Source organism: Anser anser (genome assembly GCF_964211835.1).
Source record: "Anser anser genome assembly, chromosome: 11".
Classification (NCBI taxonomy): domain Eukaryota; kingdom Metazoa; phylum Chordata; class Aves; order Anseriformes; family Anatidae; genus Anser; species Anser anser.
In genome coordinates, this window is record NC_139732.1 from 18,876,075 (window position 1) to 18,891,127 (window position 15,053).

At 42.7% G+C, this 15,053-nt stretch overlaps 1 protein-coding gene across 13 annotated transcripts in view; it reads right to left on the reverse strand.

Annotated features, from left to right (window-relative positions):
* The window catches only part of LOC310905406 (uncharacterized protein), a gene marked incomplete at its 5' end in the record, with an annotated part of 392,143 nt that overhangs the window by 170,109 nt on the left and 206,981 nt on the right, over window positions 1-15,053 (reverse strand). The window lies entirely within an intron of this gene.

The window sequence follows — 15,053 nt, forward strand, 5'->3', positions numbered from 1 at the left end:
ATTAAGTCCAAGGACAGATTCTGATCCCTGAGGCACATGCAGGTTCATCATCTCTGTGATGAGCACCCACTTTAAGGCACACCTCCACCTGGCTCCCTCCACCAGACTCCCAAGATTTCAGAAGACAAGTATCACCTGACTGGGGACAGAGCACAGACACCTCCACACTTACTCACAGTGAACTTACATGTGATACCCAGTTCTGACAGTAGATGTGGCATCTTGGTGCTGATAACAACATCCCTATTATGAGAGCTTTCTAGGGTTGTTTTCCACATTGTCCTCCTCTACACCACAAGGCTGAATTGAACAATTTTCATTGACAAGCAATTCTGCATTACTCACATCACACTAAAATCCTAGAAATGCAGGGCAGATACAAAAGCAGAGAAGGCCTGGGACATACATTTGAAAGCGAGAGAAGAGCAACTGGAAAAAAAACAAAACCACGTTGATCTTAATGACTGAAGGGCAGAGCCCCTTGATTTGGTCAGCTTTCTAGGTAAGCTGGAGATGTGCTGTCTGCCACAGCTTTCACATTACAGGTAGCAAGCATGTTTCCTTTCTTGCACAAAACTTACATCACACTTCAACAGTCAGCAATGTGTAATCATCAACGAAGCAGTCGCCTTATAATATACTGTTATTCTGTATGTACACATAGTTCTCATGAAATTAAAAAAAAAAAAAAAACAGCATACCAGCTACACCAAGAAGAGCCTCAGTCACTTGCAAACATTGGTTTTTTGTACATACACATCTCTGATGCAACAGTCTGTTAAGCCAACCCTTCAGGAAAGGGCCTCACAACATTAAATGCTTTATCAGCTCATGCAGATGAGTCATTAAAAATCAAAGGTTTGCTGTCACAGAGCCAAGCATCACTCCTTTACAGATAGTGGCTTCCAAAAAAAAAAAAAAAATCAAACAAAAAACATTGTCTGCACCAGGTTTCTGTGACCTTAGTCAAACATGCATACCCGAAGCCAAATTACAGTCCTGCTGAAATCAAAGGAAGTTTTGTCACTGTAGTGCCAAGGCCTACCAAGCTTCAGCTCAGACATATTACAAATCAGCCTACAGAAAAGACAAGGATCCCGTAAACAAACAGGATTGCCGTTACAAGCTACAGTGCTTTCCACTTTCCTGACTTACCAAGCGAAAGTTAGGGCAACATTCCTCCTGTCAGCCTGCTCGACATGAATAATAGATATGTCATTTTTTAACTGTCAACAAAGTATCTGTAAGAGGTGCACTTGGTCCTTTTGAATATCTACAGCAAACTGTTTATTTGGCATTACACAGAGCTCACATTTTCCAGCTAGCAAAGAAATTTCCAAAAAACACATACATGTTAAGCCACAGAAATATTTTTACTCACACCTTATTACCCTTATGTAATATTTAATCATCTCCTCTCCTACTCCCTTGTTTCAGTGACAATTTGCACAACGATGTGTCAAGGAGATGGAAAAAAACAAACAAACGAGGTCGAATCTGTGCAATAATACACTGGTGTTTATTTGCTGAGGGCCAAGCCTCAGCGGCTGCAAATGCTATGACTCCTGTGCGGGCAATTGAGCTCAGCTGACTTACACCAGCTGTAGGCTGAAACACAACTGCTGAGAAACAGATTACATTTCTGTAATCTTAAATGTAAACCAGGCAAAGTCTCCGATACGAGAAGTAAGGACATTACAGGAGAGCTGAAACTCCATTGATGGTATGACATAACATTCCCATGCACAGAAGAGGACAAATTTCCGAGGGGTGTAAATGGCCACGCTTTCCCTGGAGCTCAGCTTAAGGCCACCCAGCGTTGGGGTTGCTGCGGTCTCCGTTACTCCCTTTGCAACAATTAGTCTCACTTCGCCTATCTTGCCTTTAATAGTCCATCCCAACAGGGCTTGAGCGTTGCTCTCCTGTCAGCGGCTGGGCTGATGCGCTTGGCAGGCTCACCCCTCTGCACCACACGCACTGGAGGTGACCGTCCTAGCAGCTGGGCCTCTTCAACCATTTCTGTGGCCATGCTCTAAATCACAGCTGTGAAATGAGATACTTCGAAAATAATATAAAGTCACTGCTGGGGACACAGCCCAACCACGCAAAAAGCCAGCAGAGAAGGCAGTGGGAAGAGCAGTCCTGAGCGATGGCAGGAAGGGAGAAGCCTCTGCCATCAGATCTGCCACAACAGCATTGTTATTCAAATGCCAGCAATAAGTCACCTTGTGTCTGGACCTCAAGGGCCACAATTTTTATTATTATTTTTTAGGTTTCCATCATGTTTTATTCCAAGAGCTATCTGACATTTGGAGAGTAAACACTTCCTTCTCAGGTGAGGATTCCTCACAGTGGAAATTTTCAACATTTAAACCTTTACTGCATATACACAGACACAAAAGCAATCAGCAGTTACTTACATGACATACTATCTGACAGAGGCCAAAAAGTGGCTGATGGCAGAGCTCGGATCAACACTCCCGTGTTGCTAACTGGATGCCAGCAAACACAAATGACAAAACCACAGCTCCCATGCAGTGGCAGGCACTTAGCCAAGTGCTGTGGAAAGAGCTCACCTGTGCACGTTCAGGCCACACCACCCTCCTCCTAGTTTACAAGGATCTCTCGATTTTTTTTTGCCAACAGGAGCAATGGCGGGCACATCGCACGGTGATTTAGGAGTTGCACACACTTGTTCTGAGTGAGGCAAGATGTCCCCTTAAAACAGCAGCCACCCACATCCCACGCAGTAGAGTTCTCATTCTTGCTAACACCACTAGAGCTGAAAAACTGATAGGAGACATTGGGGAAAATTAGGACAGGAAAAAAAAAAAGACGGAATAGACAGCCTGAAGACTGAGGATACCATTACTACAACTTGACAGACCATTAAAAAAAGGTCAGTATCCACTTTAAATAAATGAACAAATTAAGAGAATACACCATGTTCAGCTACATATTAAGAAGCATTAATGAGAATGAGAATAGCTTGCAGTTCAGTTTACTTAGCTCTTTAAATAAACATGGGCTATTGGAAATGTTATACAACAACGCAAACACCGTAAGTGTAGCTCCAACTCCTGTCATTCCTGCAGATGAGTTACAAATCTACAAGAACTTGTCTGCTCCATGCTTGCAGCCACCGCTAAACTTAAATTAGTAACTATGTAGGCCTCTTCCAAGGCATATCAGAGACCAGCTGTGCAAGGACCTGTCACCTTCTTGTCAGTGAAAGTTTTCTGTCCAAAGAACTTTCGTCATCCCTCATTCCTCAAGTAGCTGGATGTCACTTGAAGAGACAGCTGAAGTCACTTGCAATGAATGGTCTCAAATCAGAGCTCACTGCCCTTGTCACAGAAAGTCTCACCCCGCAGCTAAAACTGTCACTGATCATGTTTAGATATGTACGCTGAGGTATCAGATTAGAAAAGAGTATGCACGAGATGGGAGTTTAAAAGAGGCCAAGTTGCAAGGAAAATCTTAATAGGGAGAATCGAGGGCTTGAACGGTTAGCCCTTTTCCAAACCCAATTTATATTTCCCATCAAATCCAATAAAAGATATCTAGCTTCTAAAAACGGCATGTTTCCAACCAACATATTCAAGAAGGAGCTAAAACTTTAAGTACTTTGGCCAGAGAACATGTAGATTGCTAGGATATTATGGCACCTCTGCAGCAAGTTACTTCATTAAGAGGAAAATACCCAACAGGCATATCCTGACCTCAAGATTAATGCTCAAAATGGCGGATGCATATGCCATAGGACTTTTTTGTTTGCTCAAAAAAAAGCATTAAATTGGTATATTCCTAAGAACCTCTTCAGAATATAATATAATTTGCTGTTTGTTTGTGAACCTCTTGCTTCCATTAGCAATAGGAGCACTGCCTACTGGTTATGGCAAGAAACGGAGCAGTCGGGGCCCAGCAGTTGCTTTCCCGTCTCAGCTACCGACTTTTAAATGACTTGTTTCTTCTAGGAAATCCAGCTTAGCCGTTGGCAAACCTTGCTGTGTGGGCTTGCCAGAGAGCACTGAGGACACGTGTGACCTCCACGCTAAAAATAGCCACGTGAAGTTTGGTTGCAGCTGATAATAGAAAGACAAAGAACATGGAAACATCCAGAAGATGCTCATTATGCTCTTCATCATTTCATTGTGCACTTTTATTCTAAGACAGTGCTGCACCAACAAGTCACAGGAGCTAGATCGCGGGGATGCTCTGCAGATTTGCCCATGACACGTTGCAGCCTCTGGTGGTACACAGGCCCGGCCCCAGAGCACTGCATGGCTCTGTCTTAAAGACTGAATTAGCTAATATTTTAGTTTCCATATACAAAAGGATGTAATCTTCACTTGGAAGCATCATAAGCTTCTTTCCTTTTACCCTTGATCTGTTGGCTTGAAAGTGAAATAATTTGTTCCAACCACTTATTTGTAAAGACTACTTGCCTTGCTTCTGCTTGAAAATGTGGCCAGAGAAATTTTACTCCAAATTCTGTATGCCAAAATTGTCTTCATAAATGAAGCTCAATAGAGTGAAGTACAATAATTCATTGCAACTCTTATTTTATTTCTTTAGTGTATTTGTTTTGTTCCTAACTGAAAACAAAAGAGAGAATTTTCTTCTAAACTTCATGAGCTAGGCTCTCTACAGAATAGAAACCCAATATGGAAAACTTTAGTCCAGAAAGTTTTATTCCTTCCCTTCCAGCCTCCCCCAAAATCACAAGCACACACAGAAGGGAAATACAATCCCAGCTGCGCCTGCCACCAGCACTTACAGTTTTTGCCCCTGAGGAGTCCCAGCAGGGTACTGTGGCTGAGCACCGACCTCCTGCCAAGGAAATCGGTCAGAGAAGACAGGCAGGGATGATGTGCCCGTGATATCGTGAAGAAAACTGAACTTAGCAAAATGGGATCACAGGATGGCCTTTGTTTTAGACTAACAGCTGTATCAGTTGAGTGGGTCGCCTTGTGTAAATGGCCTTTCTTAAAATAATCAAGAGAGAGGATCACCTTCCCGAGCCAGCCAGGGCAGCACGGTAAGCGTACGTGGCTCAGACCGGAGTCTCTAACCTGAGTGACCAACGTGAACCTTGAAGAAGGCAACAGGCTCGAGCTGGCTTCAGCCCACGTGCTCCCTGCCAGCGACGGGGGCCCAGCACTGCCACGGGGAGCAGGCGGACCAGCAATGGCAACCACATGTGTATCGTGACACAGCTACACGTCAGTCACTGCACTGCCTCTGTCTCACTGATCTCACAATATTGCTGTACCAGCAACTACATCAAACCCCCACACAACACCATGTGGCTACAAATAAGTAAATTTGATATTAGACATTAAACCCCGCTCAAGTGGAGCATTAAAAACCATGGTCCAAGGCCAGGACTCTGACAGGTATAACCACTGGCTCCAAACAGGATCTCCTGGATACACAGCCCTTCTGAAAACGAGGCCACTGCCTTCAAAATCTAAACGCAGGCTAAGGATCCTAACTGTAGGCTCCTATTTTTGAAAGTCCTTCCTCTTTAATTTTCATAGCATGGCAAACAAAGCATCTCTTTTCTTCCCCACTAGAAAGTAACCTGGGTTCAGAAGTTTATTGGAAACATAGCGGACACCCAAATCAACACAGACTGCAAAAACAACAGGCTGACAAGACAGAACACTTCCAAAACATCACACTGAGTATTAGGATGGCCGAGCAAAACATTAATATCGCCAGCTTTTGCAGTCAGGGACTCTGCTGTAGCTGGGTATAGCTCTTTAAGCAATGGAAACCTGGGAAAATAGACTTTGAAGATAAATAGATGGGTTTGCTTTCCAGCAAACAAATACAGGATCAACGAAATTGAACATGATGACTACTCCATAGGCAACAGTGATGCTGCCACGCAGATTTTCAGAAATGTCACTACAGCAAATAAGCCTCTGCTTTGCTCTTGGGAGGAACAGAAAGTGAGAAAGTGGAGTAGATTGTGAAGGACATTTGGAAAAAAATAAAAAATAAAGACAAAAATAAACAAACTCTGCCCATCATTAAGCTCAACTCTCAGTTGACTCAGTCTCAGGTCTGGGGTGGGGGTTGCAGCGTTGACAAAACAAAGTATTTTCAAAAATCTTCACCCAGAGAAACCATTATTTTAGCACTACGGAAAAGAGAAACAAAACCTCAAAAATAGTAATTCATTCAGCTCTAATAGAGGGGGGCCTACTTACAAAAGATGCTTAGGAGTAAAACTGGCCCTATTCCCCTTACATTCAAACCCAGGACTGGATGAAAGCCTCATTTGTCTGCTTCAGACTGAAATAAATGGCAGCTTTTCACCATAAGACTGGAGATACGTTTTTGAACAGTGAAGGGTCTTTCTGTTGAAGTTCCACATGTAAAAGAACTCCCACAAACATGAACTTCATACGTTTCAGTGACATGAGTGCCTGTAGTCCTTTCACAAACAGACCCACTAATGATCTCAATGGGAGTTACATGCATAGCGAATCAATACTGCCGACCCTGAATTAATGGCGTGCTGATATATGATGTTTGATACACGAACATAAGAAATAATAATTTGGCAGTTCACTCTTCAGAGCTGGTAACTTATATCAGAGATGCTGGGTGCTTCACTGTTTACATTATTTCGTTATTGCATTCTTTTTCGGAGCAGCGACTTTGACCTGGCAAACACCTTTTCCTTGCCAAACTATGCATATTTACAACAGAGAATCTGAAAAACATCGTTCCCCTAATGTCTCCACAAGACAGTTTGGCAGTAAAACATATCTTTATTATCGCGTCACACTCCGTGCAGTTATAGTTAAGTGTCTGAGTTTGTCAGCATTTCCATTATAACCCTGACCATAAAAATGTGTTTTCAGCGAGACTTACAAGTCAAAGGCCTTGATTCTCCTCTCACTTAAAGTGATATAAATCAGGAGTTAGTGCAGACCTGGCATGCGTGAGAAGAGAGAGAGAGACTCAAGACCCTGCAAAAGGGGATGCTTTGCATACATGATGCTCAATTTGCAGATATCCGCATACAGAAGGGTGAGCCCATTTCAGCTCCATTCAGCTCACACATTTGTTGCATAAGCATCTGAATGAGTTCTTCTATGCATAAAAGATCTTGTGGACATTTAAGAGATGAATATGCTCTGGTAACCCTAGGCTTACCTGTCTCTAAAACGGCAAAACAATGTTGGTAGGAGTGAGGCTGTATCACAACTGAACAGATCAAGTCTGAAAATGGTGTTTTCCCTGAAAGGCAAATCTGATCCAGAGAAAAAGCACGAGACTATAAAGATAGGAATTTCTAGATTTTGCCCCACTGCTGCCAGTGATTCGATGAGTCACCCCACGAGAGTTCACTTACTGTTCACATTATCACACATTCACCAATTTTAAGCGAGGACTCTAGCACTTACTTCTAGCGTTGGGCTGTTGTGAAGATTCAATACCATTTCCACGTGTTAAGCATTAGAGAAGCGTTAAGTGGTTATAGGCTCCGATTTAATGCTCCGTTTTCTGGAAGCTGGGACAGAGTTACACTTCTCAGGCTAAGTTTACCTCATGTTGCTTATCTTAGTAGAGGAAAGCTCTCTTTCGCTACATGTCCCACAACGTATGCTCCAAAGCCAAAAACAGGGATTTTCATGCCAGAAAGCAAAGCTTTGCACAGTGCAAGCCGGTGAACCTTAAAGAACAAAAGCAACCTCACGCACCGGTACTTTATCCACATCTTGTTAGAGTTCCCTCATTTTTCCCCACATATTTTTCCACTTTTCCTGCCTTGGCCATTCCGACCACCTCCGCCCTCCGGCAGGCTCGCGAGGTCACTGCTGTTCCTGACATGGCACCTCGCAGTCCCCACGGGAACGGCTGTGTTGTCACAAATAGCATCCGAGGAGGGGGAACCCGGCTAGAAAAGAGTATTTACACACAAATATCTTGGCAATCAAGACGACAGTGAAAGGAAATGTACAGAGAAAGCTTATGACAGTTTAATGAGGTTTTGGTAACATGCTGTAGTTTTCCAACTGTGCTCAAGTGTGATCTTGGTTCTTAAAATCTGATTTTCTTTACTTTTATGGACTTAAAAGAACTACATCCATTTTGCTCAGCACAGCAATCTGAAAGTTCACGTCTGATTTTATTATTAATGCGTAGGAAGAATTGCATTTCAACGCCTGCCGAAGAAACTGCCTTTTATAAAGACAGTCTACAGAGATATGTTTGGAATTTTAAATCCTGGTGTTTTGCTTTTTCTTTAATCTTTTATTAATGGTTTGTGTTCCCATTACTCCAAACTGAGCATTAGGTTGCTGGGGAAAAGCGCCAATCAAATGCGTACAGCGACTGGAACTTATTTGAAAATAAAGGAGGTTTAGCTGATCAAAATCAGTATTTCAGAGATTTAGGCCTGTGATGGACATCCCGTACTGAGAGAAAAAGAAAAAGAAAAAGGAGGATCACTCTGACAGCAGCAGGATGGGAGGCAGTGAGAGAGACTGGAAACCAGCTCCAATTTTGCTTTAAGTCTGACTGATCAACCTCAGGAGCTTACGACAGAACCAAATTCAAATGCTATTTACTTTTTTGTGACAGAGATGGGCATAAATTAATTCTGCTGTCGGACCTGACCACAGCTCCTCCTGGGGTCCCTCACTCCTGCAAGGGATTTGTGTAATTTGTTTAACTCGGGAGGGATGATGGCTATGATTTGCTTATTTGAAATGAGCCTATGTAGAAGAGGAAACCAAACTTGTTCCATCTATACTGACAGCTACAGCTCCGTTTTCTGTCCTTCCTCTGGAAATCTAGGCAACTGGGCAGATGATTATAATCCACTGGCAAGCAAAGATGGGCACAGAAAAATGCAGCCAGGCAGCAGAAAAAGGCTGCTTCCCACACCCTCCTTCCCTTCCCAACACAAGCTCAGCCCTGGTTGAACAGGCAGCAAGTAACCACGCTCCTCGCTACATGCCAAGTCCCTGGATGAGAGGCAGAAAATCCTTTGCTATTTCCCCATGCAAAGACACCACAGAGCTGAGGCAACGACAGGGGAACTTTCCTCTGCAATATGCCCTCCGAATTTAGTGGGGATGCAGCTCTACACTGCAGGGATCTTCGGCTGGGTTTCCAGAACTGTGCATGATAGCACAGGACATTTCCTTCTCCACAGAACTGTTTTTTATCACTGCTAAGAAATTTTTCTTGATTTAAAGTTACTTACAAGCATCATTTTAACCCAGCCAAATGGTGCTCACCGTGCCCTGATTCTAAGGTCCCTGTTGTTGTAAGGAACATTAACAACGTATTAACATCCATATATAACATTTTTCTTCTGTTCGCCTGAGGACTTGCGTGGATATGGCAGCATGCTCCAGCACCAGCCCTAGGTAAGCACAACCTTTACAAAAGCAACTCAAACAGAAGGCAGGCAGCTGGAGGCACGGGCACAACATTCCTGCCTTGGCGTGCACATGGCATGCACCTCCAAAGGAGATGCAGGGTAATGGGTCAAAAACATGCTCCTTTTTCTTTAATCATGCACAAAACCGAGGCTATTAAGTACTGAACAGGGCAGAAATGCTCACAGGACAAAGATCTTAGCAAAACAAAGTACTGAAAAATCTTTGGGAATAGTTTAGGATCTGAGCATTGGGGAAAAGCAAACACGCACATACACACACCCCGCACTTTTCTTTTTGTAGAGAGCCATAAGTGCTCTGGAAAGAGAGGCATGGCATTCCTCCTCTGCTGGATGTTTGGTTTTTATCAAAACTTGGATTGCAGGTCCAGTGTTCAGTATTTACCACATCCTATTAGTGGATCTTCTCTTAAAACCAGCCTTGTGTTTCTGTTTTAAAGATTCCGCTTCTAAAAGACGTAGGGATAGCCCAATTGGAAAAAAAAAAAAAAAGAAGAAAGAAAAAAAAGATAGTATGTCAATTACATAACATTTGAACCATACAAATAAAGTTAAAAATTTGGAACCGATACATCTCCCGTTTTCCTGGCTGATATTTTAGTTCAAGTGAATAAAACCAGAAATGTCCACAGTGGCACTGTAGCACCAGAGCAGTGCTTCATTACTCAGTTGAAACACTTTGTTCTATGCAACCAACAAGTGCCTGATTGAACAATGCAAGACAGATGCTGACAAAATCTTAAAACTGTGAGGAATGACATACATACAACATGAGAATCAAAATGACTACCTGAAGACGGGGCATGTTGCAATAAGAAAAACAGCCTTTAGTTATCCCAGTGAAATTCTGCAGGAGCCACTTGCAGCTGGGAAACAGACTCCTTCCACAACTAAAATGCATCTCTAAGAAAACATTATTAAAAGCAGATACGCTCAAAGACGTTTTTTCTCCTTTGGTAGCAGGATCAGCTCTCTGTTCTGCTCGTCTTTTGTACCCAAGCAAATCCACTCGTTTTTCAGTGGTTTGGAAATGATGCACAAAGGGCTGCAATCACACCCAGCATATAGGAAACAATACAGGAGCCTCAAAAAGCGCAGTGAGCTCAGCTATGCTACGTGTTTTCACCGTGAGTTTATCCGCTCACTTGGCAATCTCTCTTTGCTGGACAGTTGCTGTTGGTTTGCTTTTGGACCTTCTTGGGACTCTGAAAAGTCTGAAGAGCTCAGCCCAAAGCTCTTGGCTTCGCTGTTTTATGAGCACACACTTCTGTAGATCAGGCAAAGTATCCAAACACATTGTTTCTAACATTTCCATAGCACAAATATGTGCCCATCAGTTTAAAGTGATAGGAAACATCCCAGGTATAGATTTTAAAAGCTGTTTGATTAGTACTTGTTCACCTCAAAACCTAAAGCAGACCCAGCAGCAAGTTTTGTGTTCTGTAATTACCAGAGCACTCCAAAGACTGCGGGACATGACTCTGCAAGCACACATCACATTTCAAACCATTGTGATGCTGTGATGCAGATTTTATTCTACATTCACCTGCATAACACTGCACAGAAAAATCTACCTGTTGCAGATCCTAAGCTCAAAAGTTCCACAGTCTGTATCCTCACAGGTTCGGAAAGCCTTTTCAGTGGAAATGCACCTGTCCCTGAGGCAAAAAAAGAAGGATTTTTCGGAACGGAGACAGAAGACGACAGAAGTCAGGCTAGAGGGGTAAGGGAGGAACCCAGAGCACAACACAAAGAGGGGCATACTCTGGTTTTCCCATTGGGAATTAGGAACAAGATTTGCTGACATCCTATGTTGCACATAGTGACATCGTTCTAGGAAAAGAATAACATGAAAAATAGAAATAAGTCATAAAAACCTTCTACTGAAATTGTAGGTGCCGCTACTAGTCAGGTATATTTTCATCCTTGTGCCCATTACCCTCCCCAAACTGGGGCTGTTTGTTGGAGTATTCCAAAGGAAGAACAAATGAAGCGCCCACACAGATCTAGGCTCCTTCATTTAAAAGACATCCAAGTATTTGCAGTAACCTTCTGCAGTATTTCTCCATCGGTCACTACTCAGAAACGTACCTAACACTCCTGGCATGCAGCTCCCAGGCAGCACTGCCTTTAAAACCCCTCTGTCACACCCTGCTGTATGCACTCGGCCACACAGCGTGACATTTCACAACTTCTTCTTCTAATCCTGACATTGAATAAAACGAGGCCTTTCAAAACATTTAGGCAAATTGACCCAAATACGTTATCTGAGACAGTCGCTGATGAGAGCCATGTGCAGCTGAAATAATAATACTGCATTCCTGAATATTTTAAGTCACTCTAAGAACTTGGTAAGAGCTATCAGTAACCTTGCCCTCTCCCAAAAAAAAACACGGCACATACTGATGAAGAGATGTGCCCAAGACCAGACACCACCACCAGGTAATTTTGACCTCCAAAATCCACCGCCTCAGTGCTCTATCCACTTGCCAGCCAAACTTTCTGCAGTAAGCGATACTGCACGCCCCAGCTGAACAGCAAAATCGTGTCTGACACTTAGGAAAAGCACTGCAGTTGAACAGCAACCCTCGCTGTTGCAGAAGATTGACTATTTCCAGCTCGCCTCGTGCTTTATTGCTTTAATCACCTGTGATACTTCTATGACTCCCGGCTAGCAGCTTATCTGTAACACAGAGGGCTCCACCGTGTCCTTTATTGTCTCCCTTGGCTGAAGATTACAGATCCCCACACACACGCATATTTTTTGTTGTCGTTGTTGGTTATTTAACTACTAATACTCCTGACTTGCATATCTCTACTTCTGCTATATATTGAGCAGTCCTTGAGTGACCTGTGCCAAACAAGAGCAGTTGCTTCATTGAAATCACAGCTCTAATTACAAAGGAAACACTACCATCTGGTGGTCTGTTTGAAAAACCTTTCGCGCTGAAAAAGAAAATAGTCGTTGGCCTAATACTGACGAAAATCTGACTTTTTTCACAGGCCTGAAGAAACCTCAAATATTTGAATCAGAGGAGCATGCATCCTCAATGCTGTTTCTCCTCTTTCCTCTCCCTATCCCCATCATAAAAAATATCTGATTAAATCCTATTCTGAAATACGGGGATAGCCCCATACCTCGTATACCTTCATTCCGTAGTTTTCACTTGCATGTTCCACCCATTTCACAATGGAGCAAGTTTTAAAGGTGGGAGAAACCTCCCCGCTATGAAAAACTCTCCTGTCACTCTCTTGTCCCTCACCATTATGAGGAAAGCAAGGCAAGGCAGGGCAGCGAGGCTGACAGATAACTGCCCTCCCAAAGCTGCCCAGAAACACGACTTCAGGCTGTGCTGCTCCAGTCTGAGCTTCCCTGGTGCTCTCTAGTGTGACAGGTTAGAAAGCAGCCCCCAAAACAAACGGGCTTACTACAGGCGACATTTTCCACGATCTATGATCCAGGTTGTCCAACTTCAGTCAAAGCGTATCACTATTACACCATCAAGACACTTCAGCTTCCAGCTGCTGGAAAATTGGACTAATTTTTTCCAGTTAAAGAAGCAACCTTAGCTGCATGGGGTTTTGTAATTTATTTCCTTTGAAAAATCTTATTCTTTCGAGTGTACAAGGTATGCAAAATTCAACACCACCTGGTGCTACCTGGGGAACAGCTTTACAGAGACAATCTCCTAAGATAATACAAACCCTCTTGTTTTTTTTTCTTTAAGCCATTAACTATTTTCATACCCTTTACATCAGCTGGGAACTATATATCACAGGCAAAGACAATCTCATTTGTTTTAATGGCTAAGTAAATTCAAAATGGAAATGACTAAAGCAATTTGTTCTTGTGCTTTTTTTTTAATTTTGGTCTCTTCACTCCCTACTCTCCTCACCACTTCTCCCCTGCCCAAAAAGTATTTTGAGCCAAGGACTGGACTTCTGGCTAGCCAGCACATCTCTGCCAAATTCAATATAAATCAGGCTTAAGCAAATCAAGGATTTGGCCTCCAAAGTTCTTCAACTTCCTAGCACCAGTTAGGATGCTTTATTACTGGCAGTCTTCTTTATAAGACTTCAAAGTCTGTCTTTTATACAGTACTATATCTAGTAAACAGTACTATATCCAGAAATACTATAGTACTATACCTAGTATTACTATACAGTACTATAACTAGAGATTCAAACATTTTGGACACTGACTCGTATATCAACTTGATAGGCTTTGTTCCCTCCCACAGAAGTTTCTCGAGGTCTCAGACATGATTACTAACACATCCATGCCTGTGGAACAACAGATACTCACTTCATTCACTCGCTACTTTCAGGCAGCTTGGCACACCTTGAACTTACTGCACACAGCATTTCCATCCTGCACAAAAAGCTGCTCACAACATGCCAACTGTAGATTTTAATAAAATGTGTACATGAGAAGTACTGAGTATCTCAGAAAGCTGCTTCTTTCATTATGATATAAAACACATCATCTGGCTCTCGAGACCCAAGCAGTGGCCCAGCCCTCTACCTGGAAGTCAACTTTCACAGATTTGATGCGATTTAGACCCTGTTTGCCCCGAGCCTGTTACGCCGAGCTGCACAGTTACATGGCTCTGGTGGCGCGGGCTGCGGTGTGCCTGCTCATCTGGTGCACCACCAAACACCAGTCACACCCACACGCCTTGGTGTCAGCTGAAGGAACCGAATTAGGCTTCCATCAAGCTGGTATACATGCAGAAATAATCAAAACCTAACACAGCTTGGTATCCTGCCATGCAGCAATCAATACTATTCCCTCTGCAAAGTGGAAGAAAAAAAAAAAAAAAAAAAAAAAAACACAACAAACCACCACTTTTTAAATCCAAAATCTGTCCACTTCTTTTCACTGAAGTTCGCAGACTTTAACGGAGTGAAATTCAAACCCAAAAGCCAAAGACAGGAAAATGAAGTGTTAAAGGACTGGGTAGCACAGGCAGAATCACCAGGATACAACTGTTTCACCCCGAAGTACAAGACGGATATAACTTAGAAGTGTCAAGGAAATCTAACAAAGATGAGTTTTTGAGCAGATGTACGACGCAGACAACAGACAACTGCTAGCATGCTTAATTAAAGCCGTGTGTGAAAAACATAACGGTCCGGATAAACTGCGAAAAAGAGAGGTCATTTCTGAACTGCAAAATGGATTTATTTTGATTAAGAAATACAAGAAGGTAATACAGAGAGCAGTGACCAGAGTTTCAGATCGTACAGCAATAGAAAAGGAACTCATAAGCCCCTTAGGGACATGAGGCTACCCACCCACGCACAGCTTATATTTCAAGTCTTCATTTTAAGGCCATGACTTGACCTCTGTTCACTGAGACATATTAAGGTCTTGGCACAGTATCAGATGCCTAGAATAGTGAAGTATCGTAAACAGATTTAGTGTATGGAATTTTACACTGGCCAAAATTAATTGGCTAAGAGGTCAAATTACAGCTGTTAATATTTTGCAGTAGGAGCCAAAGCCCTCCGATTGCCCTGAAGTCTATTAACTGTTTCCATCATTGATTTTTTACATCTCTAGCTACTTTACTGGGGAAAAAAAGTCATATTTTGAGGCTTTCAAAAAGTGACAACA